Genomic DNA, 19,401 nt, shown 5'->3' with positions numbered 1-19,401 from the left:
TGAGTCCCTATAGCCATTGTGATTTGTTAAGCTTAACGATGTATCGGTTGGTTTTAATGATCGTTGACTTAGAGGTAGAAAGAACTCCTGTCCTCAGAGGGATAATTCCTGGTTACTCTGTGCCTCTGTGGTTAGCAGCTTAGACTTCATAGTACGGAATCAATGCCCAATGGAAAACTGATAATGTGCTGGGAGGTGAGGATGAGGACGGTAGCTAATTACAATTACTTTTCAGTTTGCAGGAAAATTAACCACAGGGCCAGTAGGAATCCAATGTCTGCTAGGTGCTAGACGAGAGTCTTAATAAAAGGTGAGCGAAAAGTTTCAGGGAAACTTTATGTATCGACAGCCAGGATTTGTATATCGAAAATTATGTGCCTGTGGTCAGAATAAATTTTACTCCATCCGCCAACTGGCAATTCTACAGGTGTTTCTTTTCTTCTCTTTCTCTGTACCTTACATAGCAGGTGCAAAATAATTGTTCTTCAAGAAATGGTTGAAAATGTGTTAAAGTTGGTCTCTGCAGGATGGCTCCACATTAGTGACAGTAATAATTTATCAGATATTCTCTATAAACAGCAAATTATTTAGCAGAGCACAAGTCATATATCACAGATATATTACTGAGTAAAATGTGTTAGTGTTCAGTGGGGTAAACATAAAATATCCAGATGCAGGGAAATTTAATGATAGATGAGGAAGATTCCTCCACTTAATCAGGGTGTGGATCTTGTGTGTTGTGCTTGTACCAGGAAAACGTGTCAGTGCGTGAGACAGACCAGTGTACCTCTTCTTCAAGAAACACTTTACAGTAAACTACAGCAAAATGATTTCTCAGTACAAGTTTAATGCTCTATACTCAAAATGTTTATTAAAAGACTGCTTTTATCCTCCAGTTTTTGTAGCCAGATGAAATAAATCCATCCAGATGGAATGATTCATGTAAACTTAATCCACTGGTGGGTTATTTGTTGCAGGTGTGTGTTGAAGTTGTAGGTACCATACAGCTTCACAAGTTTTTAGTAAATTCCAGAAATTTACAAAAGAGGAGCCTGCAAAAGCCTGGTTTTGTAGAAGCATGATCAGTATGTAGAAGCATGTTCAGTATTTAGAAGCCATGCAGTATGTACAAGCATGAGCAGTATGCAGAAGCCATGTTTGCTATGGAAAAGCACGTTTGGTACAGAGAAGTGGGTTCAGCATGCAGAAGCATATTCACTATGTAGAACTCATGTTCGGTATATAGAAGTGTGTTCAGCATGTAGAAGCGTGTTCACCACGTAGAAGCCATCCTCAGTATGTAGAATCATGTTCAGCATGTAGAAGCGTGTTCACCGTGTAGAAGCCACCCTCAGTATGTAGAATCATGTTCAGCATGTAGAAGCGTGTTCACCGTGTAGAAGCCACCCTCAGTATGTAGAAGCATGTTGAGCATGTAGAAGCATGTTCACCGTGTAGAAGCCACCCTCAGTATGTAGAAGCATGTTGAGCATGTAGAAGCGTGTTCACCGTGTAGAAGCCATCCTCAGTATGTAGAAGCGTGTTCACCGTGTAGAAGCCATCCTCAGTATGTAGAAGCATGTTGAGCATGTAGAAGCGTGTTCACCGTGTAGAAGCCATCCTCAGTATGTAGAATCATGTTCAGCATGTAGAAGCGTGTTCACCGTGTAGAAGCCACCCTCAGTATGTAGAAGCATGTTCAGCATGTAGAAGCGTGTTCAGCATGTAGCAGTGTGTTCAGTATGCTTCATCCCATCGACTTCTCGGGTCCCCTCCGTTCTGGTTTCTCCAGGAAGGATGCTCTTTGAAATGAATAGGAGATCCACGCTGGGAAAGATGTTGCTAAAGAGGTTGAGAAGCTGGTCCGGTTTTCCTCTTTGGGGTTTTTTGGCATTCTCTATCTTCGCACAGAATTAAGTTCTGGTGAAGTGCACGTTTTGGGGGACTTGTTTTGAGAGAATGAGTGGATTTAAGAGAGAACACTCAGCCTTTGTTTACAGTGAACTTACTCCTCGGAACTGCTCTCTGGCTCTGTTCAGAGCCACAGCGAGGACAGGGCCGGGGCGGTTGCCTTCAGTGAGGTAGGAACTAAATTGCAGGTGTCAACTCTGCGCTAAGAACCAGAGAAGGGTTTCCAGAAGGAGCGACCTCATTTTCTCAAGTGATGTTTGCGATGGCTCCTCAGGGAGAGGCAGGGGTTTCCCAGACGGACGAGGAGAGGGAGAGCAGGACAGACAGCTTCCTACTGTGGCAGTGATGTTCCTGAATCAGGCCTCAGAATACCATGGAACCCCAGAAGAAGGTAATGAGTGTGTTAGATTAGGATTCCTAAGGCTTTTTTCTTCTTTTTCTGGCAGAGAGAGATGTCGAGAGATGATATTATGCAGGCTGTCCAGAGCTGGGTCGTGTAGGCACTGAATGACATGTTAAAGAATTTAGATGGTGCCCGTGGTCCCTGTACCCTAGGATCCTCTGGAGCAGTGTCCAGGCCTGCCTCCAGCAGGGCAGCCACCCTGGTTGCTGGGAGACGGCCTGACAGTCATAGGTGCCGAGTGTGTATTTCTTAAGTGAATGAGTGAGCAGCCATTAAAGAATTTTGAGAAAAGCAGCAACCAAATAGGTTTTAAATTTTGGGGGGCTGGCCTGTGGCCAAGAGGTTAAGTTCACGCACTCCACTTCAGCATCCCAGGGTTTCGCCGATTGGGATCCTGGGAGCGGACATGGCACCCCTCATCAGGCCATGCTGAGTGGGCGTCCCACATAGAACAACCAGAGGCAGTCACAACTAGAATATACAACTATGTACTGGGGGGCTTTGGGGAGGAGGAGGCGGCGGAGGGGAAGGAGGAGGGGGAGGGGGAGGGGGAAGTGGGGGTGGGGGAGGGGGAGGAGGAGAAGGAGGAAAAAAGATTTGCAACTGTTGTTAGCTCAGGTGCCAATCTTTAAAGAAAAGATTTAAATTTGGGAAACATCACTGACAATAGTGAGAAGCTGGAAGAGAAGGGCATATTTATTTTCCATTGCTGCTGGAATAAATTACTACTCGCTCAGTGGCTTAAAACTATGCAAATTTATCGTCCTGCAGTCCTTTGGGTCAGGAGTCCGACATGGGTCTCCCTGGAGTAAAATCAAGGTGTTGGCAGGGCTGGTTCCATTCTGGAGGCTGCAGCAGAGAATCCGTTTCCTTGCCATCTGCAGCTTCTAGAGGTGCCTGCGTTCCTGGCTCACGGCCCCCTACTCCACGTTCTTCAGCCACATTGCATCCCTTGGACCCTTAGTTCACCTCCACATCGCTCTCTGACCACAGCCCGGAAACGGTCTCCATTTTAAGGGCTCCTGTGATCACACCGGGCTCAACTGGATGGTCCAAGATCGTCTCCCCCATCAGGTCCCTGATTCTGATCACATCTGCGGAAGCCCCATGTGAGGTAACGTGTTCACAGGTCCTGGGGAATGGGAGGCCGTTATTCTGCCCACCACAGGGTGTGAGGGTCCTTCACAGTACTTGCTGCAGGCGACCAGTAAGGAAGGAGGTCCTGGCAGGGTAGAGCTCATTCACTAAACCGTTTTCTTTTCCTCTTTGGCAGAAAAGTAGGCTACATTCTGCTTCTTCTTTGAGCTTACTTGTGACCATTCTAAGTTATGGCCAGTGAAAGTCACGTGTTCTTTCTCCAGGCCTGGCCCGTAAAACACCGTCCACTCAGCTCTCCGTGCTCTTTCTTCCTCTCTTCTGCTGGCTGGATGTGGAGGGATCTGTGTACTGTGAGGCCCTGGGGGAGGGGAGGGTTCCAGCTAGAATCAGCTGAGTTCCTTCGTGGAGCAGAGACCCCCTACCAAAGCACCTTGCAGCATGATTTGCATGACGTCAACCTTTGCGGTGTCAGCCTCTGAGATCTGAGAAGTGTGTGCTCCAGCAGACAGCCCATCCTGAAAATATGGAATGTGTACCTGGCAGTGGGGAGCTGCTGTAACGACAGCAAGTGTGGCCTTGACTCAGTGTCCGGCCAGGTGGGCACTGAGGACCCTAATATTAGGGGCTTGAAACAGTAACCCGCGTTGTGAGGGGAGATCTTGGATAAGCTGTTGTCTGGAATAACCTGGAGGGCAGTATTTATGCCCAGAGGTCTTATAGCTTCAGGACAGTGACTCTTAACCCTGGCTGCTTATTGGAGCCACTTGGGGAATTTTAGAACCATCTATGCTGGGACTCCGCGGCAGAGATTCTGGTTTAATTGCTGGGTGTGTGTGTGTGTTGGGGAGGGCGGGGCATTTGCATTAGTGCAACAGTTTTCCGGGTGATTCTAATTGTAGCTTGAGAGCCAGAGCTCCAGGGCAGAGGTCAGCAGACTTTTTCTGTAAAGACAAAATAGTAAATATTTGGGCCTTTGAGAAGCAGCACCATCTCTGTTGCAAGTCCTCAGTTCTGCCGACATAGCATGGAGACAGCCGTGATGACGTGTGAGCAAATGGCTGTGGACGTGTTCCAATAAAACTTTATTTACAAAGCAGGCAGTGTGGGTTTCACCTGTGAACCAGGTTGCTGGCCTCTTCTCTAAGACAGTGATTCTCCAAACCTTGTTCTTCTCACGGCTCCTTTACTCTTCAGAAGCTACTGAGGATCACAAAACACTGTTGTTTACAGGTTATATCTAGCAAGAACTAACATATTAAGATTAAAACTGAGAAGAAATATCAGTGAGTTGAAAATAGTCATAAATCCATTAAGTTAACATAAATAACATTTCTATAACTGTATTTTCAAAAAATTTAGCAAAAAGAATGACATTGTTTTTATTTTTGCAAAACTCTATGCTGTCTGCTTAGAAATCATCTGATTTCTCATTTGCTTCTTCATTCATTCTGTTGTGATCTGAAGTCTTTGAAGAGAATCTGGCCTCACACAGATGTGTAGGGATTTCTTGTTAGAAGACAAATCTCCTTCTTTTGAAAGAGCATTTTAATAGTCTTTTCAGATAATTGTGGCTATTCTTTGATACTGTGTAATAACTCAACAAATGATCATTTCTTAAAAGTTGATTTTGATGTGGAATCTGAGACCGCATCAATAACTTCACACCTTATTACATTAAAATCCATTGGTTTAGTTGCTCTTTAAAGAGATCTTTTACCTACATGTGGTTTTGTAATATATTACATGGGTTACTTACAAAATAGCGTTTCATTGAGTTACACTGTTGGCACATTTCATTATATAATTTAAAAAAAATCACATTTGTTAATATCACTGCTGATCTCTTCAGAAAAGTTTTTAAAAATTCAGAAGCTGTCAAGCTTATGGTGGTGAATATAAGTTTTCCAAAATTCTAATTTTCACTCGAAAGCTCAAGTTTATCATTGGCAACAAATACTGTCAGGTTGTTCGCCTTCAAGTGACAGGCTCACTTCATTTATTTTCAAGAAAACGACTGACTGCCAAATATCCAAGTCTGAATAACCATATTTTGTTTATCACTTGTTCTCTCAAGTTAGAATGGTTCCATGAAAAAGAGACAAGTTCAGTTTGTAGCTAAAACAATTGCGTGTTGCTTTTCCTCAAGACGACCTTTGTGTTAGGAATGAGCAGAAGGGCTTTACATGTTCTTTTCTTGTGGTCTCACAGAATATTTAAAAGACTTGTCCTCAAGGGTTGTGATTTAATAAAGTGGATAATTTTTCCTGTTTCATCAAGGGTGTTCTTAAGTGAAAGTGGCTTTAAAAAAAAAAAACCTGTGAGTACGTGGTGAAAATATGATACAATGTCCAGTGATACGATACAATGACAGTTTGGCAGTGTTGCTTGATTTGTGTTAAAGTACCAGCAGTTTTACCCACCATTGGTTTTGTAGCATTGGTGCAAGAGTCAACCCAGTGAAAAAGGCAAACAACCTCTTAGTATTGTTGTGAAAGTATTTTTGACCTTGTGAATTCTCGGAAGGAGTCTATGGGCTTCCCAGGGTTGTGCAGACCACACTTTGGGAAATACTGAACCAGAGTGTTAGTGTGTAAGAGCTATTGTTGGCTTCCTTTGGTGGGTGTTTCAAGAACGAGATGAGCTCAGGAAGAACTGGCCAATTTAGCCAAATAGACAAAAATAGAGTCCAAAGACTTGGGGTGAAAAATGGTTGGAAAGCCAACTGCTTCCAGATCCCAAATGGAGCCACAAAGGGCCAAAAACACTTCAGTAAAACATGAACAACATGATTTAGCTCTGTAGCAAAGATCAGATTAAGGGTGTGGCCTCCCAACAAGAAGCAATAATCAAAGTGGCTGCAGTTAAGGAGAGGGAGTCAGGGAGGAGGGAGAGGAGAGAAAGATCTGAGAATGATGGACGGAAGCAAGCACAACAGGAGACTACCAAGTTTTGGAAGAACTTGTATCGTTAGGGAATCCAAAATATCAGACTAGGAAACCTTTGACTGTTTGAGCTGTAAAATCATCTTTTGACTTTCAAACTTTTGGTAACACTCATTTCGGCTGTGTCCAAAGGGAGTAAATAGACAACAAGAACTCTTAAGAGCTGAGAGTCAAGGAGGAAAGGGACAACGGAATTATTCCCAGAGAGCAGAATTAAAGTTTAACCAAATAACTCACCCTCTCCCCAGGGTAGGGGACTTCGTAAGGTCTGTCAAGCAGGATTGCAATGGACTGGTGGCCACTGTGTATCTCCCATTGTTCCCTTTTATGAATGGGAATTTTAATTACATTGATTCCTTTCCTGCTCCACCGTTGTATGCAGATTAAGCCTATAACCAAACTCCACCCTCTCTCTTCTCTCATCTGCCTACCAGCTACAAGGATCTTATCGGGGACTCTAAGCCACTAGGAGGTGGTGTGGTCACAAGATGAAAGAAGGCTGGGTGCCCAAAATGAAGCAGATCCTGCCCAACAACTTGCACTGGATTGTGACAGAGTGAGGAAAATATCTTTATTGTGCTAAACTGCTGAGATTTTTGTTCCCTTTGTTGCAAAAGTTCTTCTTACAACGTTTAGACTACCTCTCCGAATAGTGTAGAGGCTGTTTCGTTTATCTGCACATGAGGAATTGAACTAAGGCAGAGGCAACAAGAATGAGAAGAAATAACATAGTTTAGAAGTAGAGTAAATAAGCTTTCATAGACTGGGGCATGTGAGAGCAGAATAAGGGAGCAAGGAGTCTGAGATGAGATCCAGCTTCTGTCTTGGGTCAGAGTGGGTAGAAGTTTTGGATGGTACTCATGGAGCAATCCAGTGAAATTGTCCAAAGGCAGGAGCAATATGGTGGTTCAGAGCATGGGACAGAGGTTTGGATAGGAGGTACAGACAGGGCAAACATCTTGGGGGAGGTGATGGCTGAAGCTGGGGGAAGGAACAGTGGTGGATGGACTTTGTTGGGAAGATAATTCAGAGTGCAGAGGTCATTTAATTAGCAGAGAAAATACAGTCTGCAAAAGAGAGTGATAATGAACACGCAGAAAGGAATAAAAATGGCAGAAAAAGGTAGGTCACAGAAACCAAATGAGAAAACAGTTTGAAGAATCATGAAATGGTAAATCAAGTATTGCAAAGAGGTCAAATAAGATAGGAGCTAAATGTTTATTAGATTTTAAAATTAAGAGGGTATTCATGACCTTTATGAAGATAATTTCAGTGGAGCATTAATGTAAAATTGAGATTGTTGTCAGATAATTGTCTTACGACTTTATTGATCAAAAAGCAGACTGGAGGTATGAAGGTCTGACGAGGTCCACAGCAAATGTCGAGCTTGGCTTTGAACTCCTGGCTGTCCAACACCACAGTCATGCTCCTCCACGCTTCCAAACTGAAACTGGAAAGTGCATTGACTGAGATGCTGATTCAGATATACTTTTCACATAGTGTTGCTAAAGTGGGATAAAATAGAAAGCCTTTTGAAATCATAAGGATCGATATTTTCAGAGAGAAAGGTGTAGAGAGGTTACTAATTTTCTATAATATTTTCTGAGAGATGATTTTCCCCCCACTTTCTTTCTCTTAAGCTGGTCTTAAGCTGATTACGCTGGCAACTGGGAGTTAAAGTTTGTAATATGAATGGGTGTATCAGGGTCATATTTTTAAAAATAGGGTTATATTGGTTTTAGAATCTAGGGTATATTAATCTGCTAAAATAACTTCTTTCTAAAACTATAATGTCTGAGTAAATTGGCTGATAGAACTTGTTCTCTCTGAAGTCTTATAAGACTTAATTAGCAAGATCAAAGGTATGAGAGTTTAATTACAGCTCACCCACCTTCTTAGTAATTTGGTATTTAACGTATAATCCCAACAAGCCAAAAACAGAGCCAAATGTTTTTTAGGAGATTTAACTTATGACTTTTTTTCCTTAATAAACGTAAAGAAAAACCCTAAATGCTGTCATAGAGCACAATTTCAAAATAAGTTCCTTAGTGAAGTAAATGAAAGACATGTAGAAATCTGAAGAAGCATTTATTCTCGTGAGCCAAGGTGTCTGCAAATTTTGTGCAGGAAATCTCACTCTCTTTCAGTTCATATAAAGAAGTTTTGTATGAAATGAAGGAAAGTAATTGGTGTTGTTTGAGTCCCTTATTCATTAAATTTTACTATTTTTGTACAAAGAAGCCTTTCTTTGGCATGTGCTAATTTCCTAATCTGGAATGCTTGCTAAAATATTTTCATTAAGACGTGCTATTTTTAGTAGTAAAGGACCTTCCATTTTGGGACTCAGCACATTGAATTTGGAGTATACACAAAATCAAGAGTATTATTAAACATGCTGCCCCACTTCCATTGTAAATTTTGATGGCATAATTCAGTATGATTTATCCACTTTGAAACGTGTACATATATATGCACACATGTTTGAAGTATGTCAAACATGATTTTAAAGACATTAAACCCTATCTGATTACTCACATTCTCTTAAAACAGGGTGGCAGATAATAATCTCTTAAAAATTAGTTAATTGAGAAAAAAGAAACAGCCAGCCCCATGCTGAAAAATCCATGTCACTTTTAAGTTGCACGTGTGGATTTCAGTAAAATATAAGTAGAAAAATATGGCTATCACACACCAATTTCACACGTTACGTACGAGGCAGGGACACATTCTAACAGAAACCACTCTGCAACGCACACTGTCACATAGATTTAAAGAGACAATAACAACCCCCTCCAGTTTATGAAAAAACAAAGCTAATTTTTGTTTCCAAACCAAGCTTATTTCTTTAGCCATTTTAAACATTTTGTTTGGTTGTTCTTATCAAGACTTAAATTTATCATATCCCAGCAATGAATTCCAAAGATCCCCAAGCTTTCAGCTTATGAAATTGGGGATCTGCAGAGGTGCAAATTTTGAGTGAATGTTTTCTAGAATCTATGATAGGCTGGAAAGATAGCATCACAACTTCTGAATCCCGTATCAAAAGTCAGCACTGTTCAATACACTTTATACAGACCAGGAAAACAGGAAAATTACTCATGGCTTCTAAGTTATGCATTTCTGAAAATTTTAAACGATAAACACCTGAGTTTTGTATGCAGGTGAAACAATAAAGCTGAAACTTTGATTTGTAAAATTAGAATAGTCTTTCATGGCATTAGTTATACATAATAAAGACAAATGAAGTAAATATTTGGTAATTCTATATTACTAATTTTATTCATTCATTCATGGAACAAGTTAGAATTATTTACTCTGTGACGAGGTATTACACCTACATCCCTGGACACATATCAAGGGGTCAGCCCCTTGACACTTTCTGAAACTTCAGGACACATTCTTATGATCAGTCTGAAGTAAGACCGTTTGGCTCATATACTGAGTAAAAGAAAAAAACAAAACAAAAAAGTTTGCCAATGAATTACAAAAACTGCTGTTTAACAGGGTTGAGACCAAAGGTTGTTAGTGGTGTTGGCCACAACTATCTGAAAAGAACTGAAATGTCAAGCTGACCTCAGCAGCGACCAGCTGGATACCAGGGGTCAGTGGTTTATTCCTGATGCTCACCCGAATATTTGGACGTCTGTCCAGCATTGTGAGTTAGAGCTTTTTCTTCTACTAACATAGTTTAGAAAAGTGTAAAGTGCAACTTGCTGTTGAAATTCATGGTTCTATTTTTATCATTATGTTAAACAAGTGAAAGCAGCTCATCTTTTGAATGTATTCCCTTTTCTTAAGTTCATATGGGGTTATGTCTCATGATACTAGTTATTTATGAATCGTTGTTGATAGCAAGAATACAGATATTGTCAATTCATAACTTGCGAGGCAGGAAATAAATGAGATCATTACTGGTGGCGACATGCTCTGTGAGAGTCAGAAATGGGTGATGCGGATGAGGGGCTGGGCCAGACAAGGCAGGAGAGGGGCCAAGGGGATGTGTCTGAGGAGGTGACGCCGGCACTGAGGGCTGGAGGATGAGAAGTTGTGGGAAGAAGCAGGGAGAGTCTTCTGGGTAGAGAGAACGGACTGTAGAAATGGGAGAAAGGAGCTGTGGGTTAGGATCAGGACAAAGGGGCTTAACCTCCCTGGGAAAGGACAGTTCTGACTCAGATTACTTCCTTTCTATTGAAGAATGTGCCCTGCTGTCAAGGGGACACACAGCAGTCCCCAGCCACCCGAGCCTCGCTGCTCTGAAAAGCAGCACTGCCTTCTCACTCCCTCGAGTCCCGTGTGGACTGGCTGGTTGCTCTGCTCACCTCAGGGCCCCGGCTGAAGGAGGAGTCGCTCTGGAACACAGCAGTGCTGATGACCGAGGGCAAGGAGAAAGCCCAGCACAGGAGGCTCTTACAGCTCCCGCGCATGTCGCTTCCACTCACACTTCACCCGCAGAAGCCGGGAGTCGTCTCAGGTCAGCAAGGGAGGGTGATCCTGCTGTGGGCCTGGGGGGGAGGCACGGATGGGAGTGTTGACGAGCTGCAGTGGTTCCGTCAGTGAACAGACTGGCACTGTATGTAGAAGCTGTCTGTGAGTGAGTGTGTGCGCACGCACCTTTTCCACGTCTCCAGGGAAAAGGTCCATTGCTTTAATCAGATTCTCAAAGGGCTCCGTGACACGACAATGATTAAAAACTGCTGGACCAGTTGAAAACTGTCATGTAAACAGATAATTGCTTTACAAGGCAATTTGCAGCCTGAGTGAGAGGTCAGGATGATTAAAGAATTGTGTGTGTGTGCATGCAGGTGTGTGCAAGGTGATAAGGAAGAAGTTAAGCAAATTTGTAGACCAAAGGGTAGAAGCCAGAGAACAGAGAGTGATGGATCGAAGACACCAAAGTGTGAGGGGAAATGATGGATGTCATGAAGCCCCAGAAGATGCCTGAGGAGATGGGGTTCAATGTTCTCCAGACATGCTAACTTTGGGGATTAGCAGAGAGAACACTTCTCTTGGAGGGAGGGAGGGAGAGAGGGGGGAGGTGTCCCCAGGGGTCAGGCTGCAGGTGGAGGGCAGGGAGGGGACCTCTCTGTCTGTGATCTGTGAACAAGGTCATCTGCTTAGAGTGAGGGGACCCCAGAGCATGTGGATGGTTTGAAACAGCTGAGGGAAACCTGACACTGAGCTGACAGGGACAATAAAGGGCTGCCAGGAGCATGAGGGCCCGGCTGATGCTGGAATGTGGATCAGGGCCAGCGAGCGGAGCGACGCGGTTTTTCTCTCCATCCACACTCAGCTGCCTGGGGGCAGGAGCTGAGAAACCTAATGCTGGACTGGTCTGGGCCTGGGGATTGGCAGCAGGTGCAGCCACATGTTTTGCCGATAATATGAAGTTTGGGGCTCTCTGAACAGGCAGAGAGGATGAGTTTTGCTTTTAATATTTAGAAATAAGTTGGTCAGGGAGGTGAGAAGCAGCTGTGTCCCTATAACCGTGCTCTGTGGCTGTAGTTCTGGCCCCTGTGCACCGTGTCTGTGTCTGAGCCCATCACTGACCTAACCAATGTCACCAGAGTGGTTCAGGGAAGCAGCGTAGCGTGTTTCTTTCTGCTTAATTAAAATTAATCATGCTATGGGCACAGAAGATTTTATGTGATCCTAATGCTCCTTCCTCCACCAGTAAGACTGGACAGAAGAAAGGTAAAAGAAAAAATTAAAGCTCCAGAAATATAATTACATACTCGGAGACAATTGCTTGACTAAGCATCTTGCTATTAATTAGTACGCTGTAAATTTTGATGCCTCTCCTGATCCTAAGACATTGTATTTAGAGGAACCATTAAGTGAAGACAAAAGAAAAACATCTGGAGAAGCTCAGCTCCTGTGCAGACTGCACTAATGCATTTCTCTTTTTCCTGCCAAATCCCTGCCTTTTCCTGATTTTGGTGAGGTTGCATCATAAGCATTTGATGAACACGGTGTTGCTGTTCACAGAGGCTGCGAGTGCTGACTGAAGGCAAACACAGCCGGGATAATAATTCTTGCGGTTTACTGAACGACTTGCCTTGAAATCTGTCGTTTTATTTTCCATTTCCCCAGAATGGAGTTTCGTCTCTTAAGTGTCTATTGATGACTGACAGGTGAGGCGAGCAAGCTGCGTCTGATTGTTGAGAATTATGTTTGAGGCTGAAATTAAATGAGATTTTCACATCTTTCCTCAACAGAAAGGAGTTAGCAGGAGGCAAGCAAGTTAAAATTCTAAAAAGAGAATGTTGCTGCAAATGGCTCTTCCCCAGAAGACCCCCTCAGGATTTCAGCAGTTGATAACTGGCAGGTTTTATCTCCAGGAACTAAGATAAGTTTCCTTGCTTCTGGCCTGCCAGCCGTAGGCTGTCTTCAGCTGAGGCTGCGCTGCCAGAATGAATAGCTAGAGAAGCTACTCACTCTATTTATTTTAGAGTATGATAATTGAGGGAAAATTTAAATTGTCAGTTTTCCATTACACCCTACAGCTCTCGGTGCTGGTTATCTCATTAGACCTCATGAATATACTTCTGCAGAAAATTGTGTAAACAGATGGAAAAGCCAAGAAAAGGGAGATTAATGTCTTGCCAAAGGCCACACCCAGAGCTCAGGTGGGTCTGGGCTGGGAGCCTCCTGACTGGTCTGAGGAGGTCTTTCTGTTGCAGCCCCAGGACAGGCGGCCTGCGGGCTCCGAGAGACATGGACAGAGACGGGGACAGGGCTGCCCGCGAACTCAGACACTGGGACAGGGCGGCCTGCGGGCTCCGAGACCGGGACAGGGCTCTGCCTGGACTCCAGCTCTCACATGCAGAGGTTGCTCTGTAAATAATTGTTGAATGAATAAATTAATAAAGCTGGATTAATGAAGCAGGTGAGCGGGTGAGTCTGCGAGCAACGAGGACGCACCAGTAAACAGGTATAAAGGCGTGTGGGCTGTCGGTTGTGGAAAGCGTATAGAGGAGTCATTTGTCGTCATGCTCAGAAAATTCTTGCAATTCATGAAGACTCTGGACAACTTTCAGAACCAGAGTTACAGACATCTGACCTGTGAACTGTCCTGCCCTCTTCCTGACGTGTGTAGTTGAATCCCTGATGAGTTCAGACAGCACGTGTGTGATTTCCCGCCACGGGGCGTGAGGCCCTCTGCACCAGTTGCTTGGAGAGTCTGCAGGTTTCTGAGCCTTGATGAATACTTTCCAAGGATTAGATCTGCAGGTGATTCAAATGTGTGCTAAAATTTGAGAATTACATAAAATCTATAGAAAATGATGGGACTAGAGTAGAACAGGATTCCCTACTGTGGCACAATTGCTCCGCGGTTGATACGATTGCAGTTAAGAGTGTTCCGTGAGTTAATAAATTAGGGTGGCACTGAGTTAAATGGATTGTTTTGTGAAGGAATTCTCAGAACTTTGAGTAAGTAGACATTACTGTGAATTCCCAATAGTAGGATATAGATGGAGCACTCAGCTTTTTTTCGCCATGGGTATCTCTTTTTAGACACCACTTATTAACTTTTAGGGGAGAGGTTTTTCTTTGAAGAAAATGCCCGGGCATTTCTGTCATAGGTAGTATCTAAAATTCATTCCTGATTCTAACAATCTGTAGTTCTTTCAATTCTGTTTTCCCTCCAGTTACCTCCCCTCACTTTGTAATCTAATTGGGGCTTTTTACACCGTGAGAAAACGTATGAAATAGGATATCTGTATTTCATGGTTCCCAGGGCCCCTCCTTGCAAATGGGAAAGGTCTTTTGTATTGTGTGTGTGAGAGAGAGGATGGATGCTGGCCTGGGGGCGGTCCACAGAACAGCACACATCTGTACACCTGAATGATGAGCGGTCTGCTTCTTCAAGTCAAAGTTGGTAGATGAGTAAGTGAGGGTTCTGTCCTTTGTGTGCTGTGCCTGTGTTGGTGGGATACACACACATCAGTATTTCATGGGGCGTAAGCTCTCACGGGATCTGGTTCTCCTGTATTGATCACCATTAATCTATTCCTTATGTCGCTTTCTACTCCTTTGGCATGGCCCCTGGAAACAAGATAGGTATGTGCCTGGAATAAACAGCCTTCCGTCCCTTGGAAAGCCATTCGAGGTCTACAGCACATTACATTCTTCTGTGTAATGGAAGTATCCACACATGGGCAATCGCTGTCTGCAGGCATAATGAACCGAGTGGGAGGTAATGAGAAGTGACTGTCGCACCATCTCTTGGGGCCCGTTCCTCCCGCCACACAATTACACTGTGACCCCAGAGAACTGAGAAGACTGTAGCAGTCTCCCCTCTCCTGATGGTCTTGAAATCAGCCCGCACTTACCAGGGGAGCGGAGAGGCAGCTTGCTCATTTGACAGTCTCGGGGTGCCCAAGGCGGTGTGTGCCGGGAACACGGGGCAGCTCTGTGCACTCACATGCTCTAGCCTCAGCGCTGACTCAGCCTCCTGCCCGGAGATGCCAGCAGACGAAGACAGTACTCTCCTGTTTCTCTGGCCCATGTTTTTGGGGTGAGGACTGTCACCTCGTTCACAGCAGGAGAGTCTGGGAGCAGGCTGGTGGGCAGAGCGGCGTTTCTATGAGAGGAACCCATGCTGGAGATTTACCGAGAGAAGCTCTGGTACATACTGACGATGAACGCGCTGGTAACAGCCCCTGGGTGCTCTGTCCCCCCGGTCCTGTTCCTGAGTTTTGTTTCACAGATAGCATTGATGACAGTGACCCTTGCCGCTGACTTTTCCTGTGGTGGGAGGGAGGCGGCAGGGTTGGGGAACAGGCAGAGGTTGCAGATGAGTCAAAACTTCTAGAGCCAGAGCCCACAGAAAGCGCACGGAGATGGAAGCCTTTCAAGTGCCTGTCCTGGGCTGGGCCTCGCCCACGCTCTGCGGGAGGTCGGCCAGCTCTCGCTGAGTAGTGATGGGATAGCTGGGCTCAAGCTGCCGGTGAGAGAATAGCGGGCTGGCTGGCGGCTGGCTGGGCGACACCACCTTCCCCTCCTCTGCGCCCCTGCCTTCAGGAAGCCCCGGTGGCTTTAGGGAGAATCCGTGTGAAATCAGGGTCCAGCTAGCTTCTCACCACTTGTAGACGGCAGCTCAGGGAAGCCTCTCCTTCCATGCACCTCACGTCTGTGGTGCTGACGGTTCTCATCGGCCAAAGCAGATTTCAGTCGTGCTGTGTTGACAGGCTCGTGACTCCTTGGTACCCCCCCAGTGCCTGCTGGTTTGTCCTCTGACCCTGCCACTGGCAGTTCCTTCCTGAGGGGACCTACAGCACCTACATCAAATCTCCTTTAGGATCAGACTGCTTTAGTGTCACCAGGAGAAGGCAGAAATTGCTCCTGACCCCATCCATGTCTGTTTACAGAATGGGTTCAAAGATATGCCACAAAGACGGAAAAAATAAAATCTACCCTGTGTTTAAATGGACTCTCTCTCACAGCATTCCTAGTAGCTAATATTTTTTGAGTGCTTACTATGTTCCAGGCATTGTTCTGAGCACTTTACAGTTCATTAAATGTATTCTGTGTAGGAGAAAACTGAGGCACAGAGGGGTTACTTTTATTGCTTAGGACACACAGCATTTGAATATGGGTCATCTGGATCCAGAGGCCGCACTCTAAGTATTAGGGCATTTTGCTTTAATTAGTCAATTACCTAGTTGATTTCTGGATTAATTCAACAAACACTAAGCAAGCACAAACTCTGTGTCACTAACTACACTGGAATTTCTTAGTCCTCAATCCTTTGATTCCCACTTCCATCTGTCAGGAAGTATTTGTGGATACCTCCCGTCTCTCCAGGGTTGTGCTCATGTAGATATGGGAGAAATGCAGAGTGTGACCTTGCCGTTGAGAAATTTACGGATGTGTAGACCAGGGTCGACAAAATTTTCTCTATACAGGGACAGACAGTAAATATTTTTGGCAGTGAAGGTCACATGGTCTCTGTCCTAACAAGTGTGAAAGCAGCTGCAGACAACGTGTAAGTGGACGAGCATGTGTGCATTCTGATAGAACCTTACAGAAGGAAGCAGCAGGCCATATTTGGCTCACAGGCTGCCTGCCATCGAGGACAAGAGAAGCCCTAAGAGAACCAGATAGGACGCTAAACAATGACAGTGTGACTGAGCGCAGACGAGAGAGTGTCAGGGAGCAGAGACCTGTGTGCCTCCAGGACAAGGCGGGAGGCGGGTGGGAGCCTTCCCCGAGGGACGGGAGTGGTGGGTGTCACGGGCCCATCCACAGTGCCGATTCCTGCCGGCAGCAGGCACCTTGCTGGATGAACATCCTGGGCCTTCTCCTCCTTCGCTGACGGAGGCTCAGGTTTGTTTGTACCACCACGTACTCAGCTCCACGCCATGACTCGTCATTGATCAAAGTGCACCTTCATAGTCGCGTTCTCTAGTTTCCCAGCCGCATGACCTGAGGCTGATCTATGAGAAGTCAGAGATGCTGCTGCGGGAGGTGGAGAGGGGCATTGGAGAAACCTTTTGTTCTTCTGAGCAAAGGGACAGTGAAAGCTAGTGCCAACATCCCTCATGTTTTCCTGCCAAGTGTGCACATGAGGATGAGCTGGGACAGCCGGCTTGGGGCCTTGAAGGAGTGAGAATAGGGCAGAGGAAGAGCCTGGGTGGTGGACGGCTCCTGAGGCCCTCACAGGGCTCGGCTGCCTGCACCCGGCCTCGTCAGAGCTAAGCAGATCCTTTCATTGCTTTAAGTAGTGTTAGGTGAATTCATAATAAGTTCGTCTTTTAAAATAATCCAGGAGAAGTTGCTAGAACTTGCTTACTTCTAGAAGTTCTCCATTTTCTTAGATATTTCAGAAAATTGTACTAAATCAGGTGAGAATTATTTCTAATACTTTTCATTTTTTTGGTAATCTTCTCCAATATAGTGGTTAGGAGGGGAAAAAAGCATATTACGGACGAGTATTCACCTGCTTTTATTTAAATATTAGCATAAATGTCTTAAAATATGTACAACAAGGGGTTAATAGTGGTTGTGCCTGGGTAATTGATTCTCTCTAGATGGTAGAATTAGGAGTGTGTTTTTGCTTTGCTTTGTGTATTTGTCTAACTTTTCTGTAGAAAACATATAAACAGAAAATAATTTAAAAATGACACTGACCCAAACCAAATTAATTTTATTTTTAATTCAAGCTTCTTTGCTGTCTCACACTATTTTCCTCTCCTTGTTTTTCCTTTGGCTCTCTAAGCTTGTCGCTCATCAATTTTCTTCCCCATATTACTATTTTTTGTTCATTTGTTTTATAAACTCTGTCTTTCCACACATTTTCCTTTTTAATGTAGTCTGTAGGATGCTGTTGCAAGTGTGAAGTATGTCCTTGAAGTCTGAATCTCGTGTTACTAAGTTTCACCCAACTGTCTTCTACATTCACTTTTTCATTTCCTAAATGAGTCATAAATGTTGTTGAGCGGCTACTATGTGGCAGCCACTATTCTACGTGCGACGACAGCGTTAGGAGGAAGGAACATTTGAAACTTTGTGCTCTTCTCTCTTACCCCTCTTTCCTTTGGGCTGTCTCACATCTACTTATTCTGTAAGACCCAATATAAAGGCTATTTTCTCCGTGAAACCTGGCGTGACCCACTCATTGAACTATTGACTCACTCCTCTACGTTTCCGTTACGTTGTTTCCACCAGTCTTTGGTTGTTTTTGTACTGATGGCACATTACGTTTGTTGGTATACATCCTCGTCTGGTCTGGGCATTCCTTAGGGAAGCCCCCGGGTCATTTTAACCTTCCCCTAGTGCTCAGCCCTGTGTCGCTTCTGTAAACAGCCTCCCCTCTAGGTACAGTGGGGGCCACAGGCCACATGAATGACGTGCTCAGATACATGCCCTCCATGGAGGAGTCCTGAGCTTGACCTGTGTCTCGTCACACCTCACCCTGGCTGTCGGTTGGTTCTCCCAGACACCAATACCACTCACCGTGGTCATTTTGATGTCTTCTCCTTTCTGCAGGTGCACCTTACCCCTTGTCTTGTCTAGACCACCTCAGCTGTGCCCCCTCCCAACTTTCTGACTTTTACAGGGAGCTCAGATCCTGGAGAGGAACCTGGAAGTGGATCATATTTTGTACTCAGCAAGCCTTCAGCTAATGTATTTAATAAACAGGTGATGGGAAAGTGAATGTTCATAGGAAATAGACATTTAAAAATGTTGCTTTTAATAGTAAGTTGGGGATGGAAGAGAATCAAAACACCATTGGCTGCTGGCGGTATTTATTGAAATGTGAGAAGGCACACAAATATGGCCTGAAAAACCCTGTTGTGGCTCATGAGGCCAGTATTCTCATGGTCACACAGGCTTGTTGGTGTAGTAACCCTCTTTAAATAAAGGGAAAAAAGTAAGAAAACACAACTCTTTTCCAACTCAACTTAGATCAGGAAATTGCGGCAATTTCTAGAGTGTCAAGAGTAAAAATAAGACAGGAAGAATTAATTGTGCTAGCCCCAAATGAGAAGCTGTCACCACCAAAGCTGTAACTCTAAATGAGTATAACGCCTCTGAACACTCACAACTGTGCCGAGTATTTACATGCTCTCTGTGAAAGTGGCTCCAGCAGCAGGTGGTTTGGGTTGTGAAGCACACCATCTGTGTGACTACCCACCCCTTGCTAGAGTGCTCTGAGCTCAGCAGTTGTACAACAGATGCCTTTAAATATACAGTATTCCTCCTCGCACAGTTCAGAATGGGTGTTAGGAACTGAGGGAAAACAACCAGCTTCCTTGAAATTCAGACTCCATCTGACGTCTTTCCAGACACCTTCCATCCCCTGCTACATGCGATCCTGCAAGATAACGTTATCGTAGTGGATTTACAGATAGTTAAACGGGTCAGCTTGACTCCGAACGTCAGAGCTGCCATCACAGCCGTTAATGAGTCACTCAATCTGCAAGGTGAAACCAGATCATTGCCTGGCTTTCATTTCAGTGGAATCTGCGCAGTCATGGGGAAAGCAAGTCTACGGAAGTCGGATTGTCCCTGCTCCAGATAGACCAATAAAAACGGTCCTGC

General features: G+C 44.6%; 1 long non-coding RNA gene across 1 annotated transcript; it reads right to left on the bottom strand.

The window, feature by feature from the left end:
* Positions 1 to 7,553: 7,553 nt before the first annotated feature.
* Positions 7,554 to 10,983, bottom strand: LOC124237365 (uncharacterized). The gene is made up of 2 exons (XR_006887988.1): positions 10,674 to 10,983; positions 7,554 to 7,804 (listed from the first exon to the last, which is right to left on the bottom strand). It is a non-coding gene; the product is annotated as an uncharacterized LOC124237365 (long non-coding RNA).
* Positions 10,984 to 19,401: the final 8,418 nt, after the last annotated feature.

Source organism: Equus quagga, chromosome 3 (genome assembly GCF_021613505.1).
Source record: "Equus quagga isolate Etosha38 chromosome 3, UCLA_HA_Equagga_1.0, whole genome shotgun sequence".
Taxonomy (NCBI): Eukaryota; Metazoa; Chordata; class Mammalia; order Perissodactyla; family Equidae; genus Equus; species Equus quagga.
The sequence above is the reverse complement of the archived record's forward strand: the minus strand, read 5'-3'. Positions and strand labels throughout refer to the sequence as shown.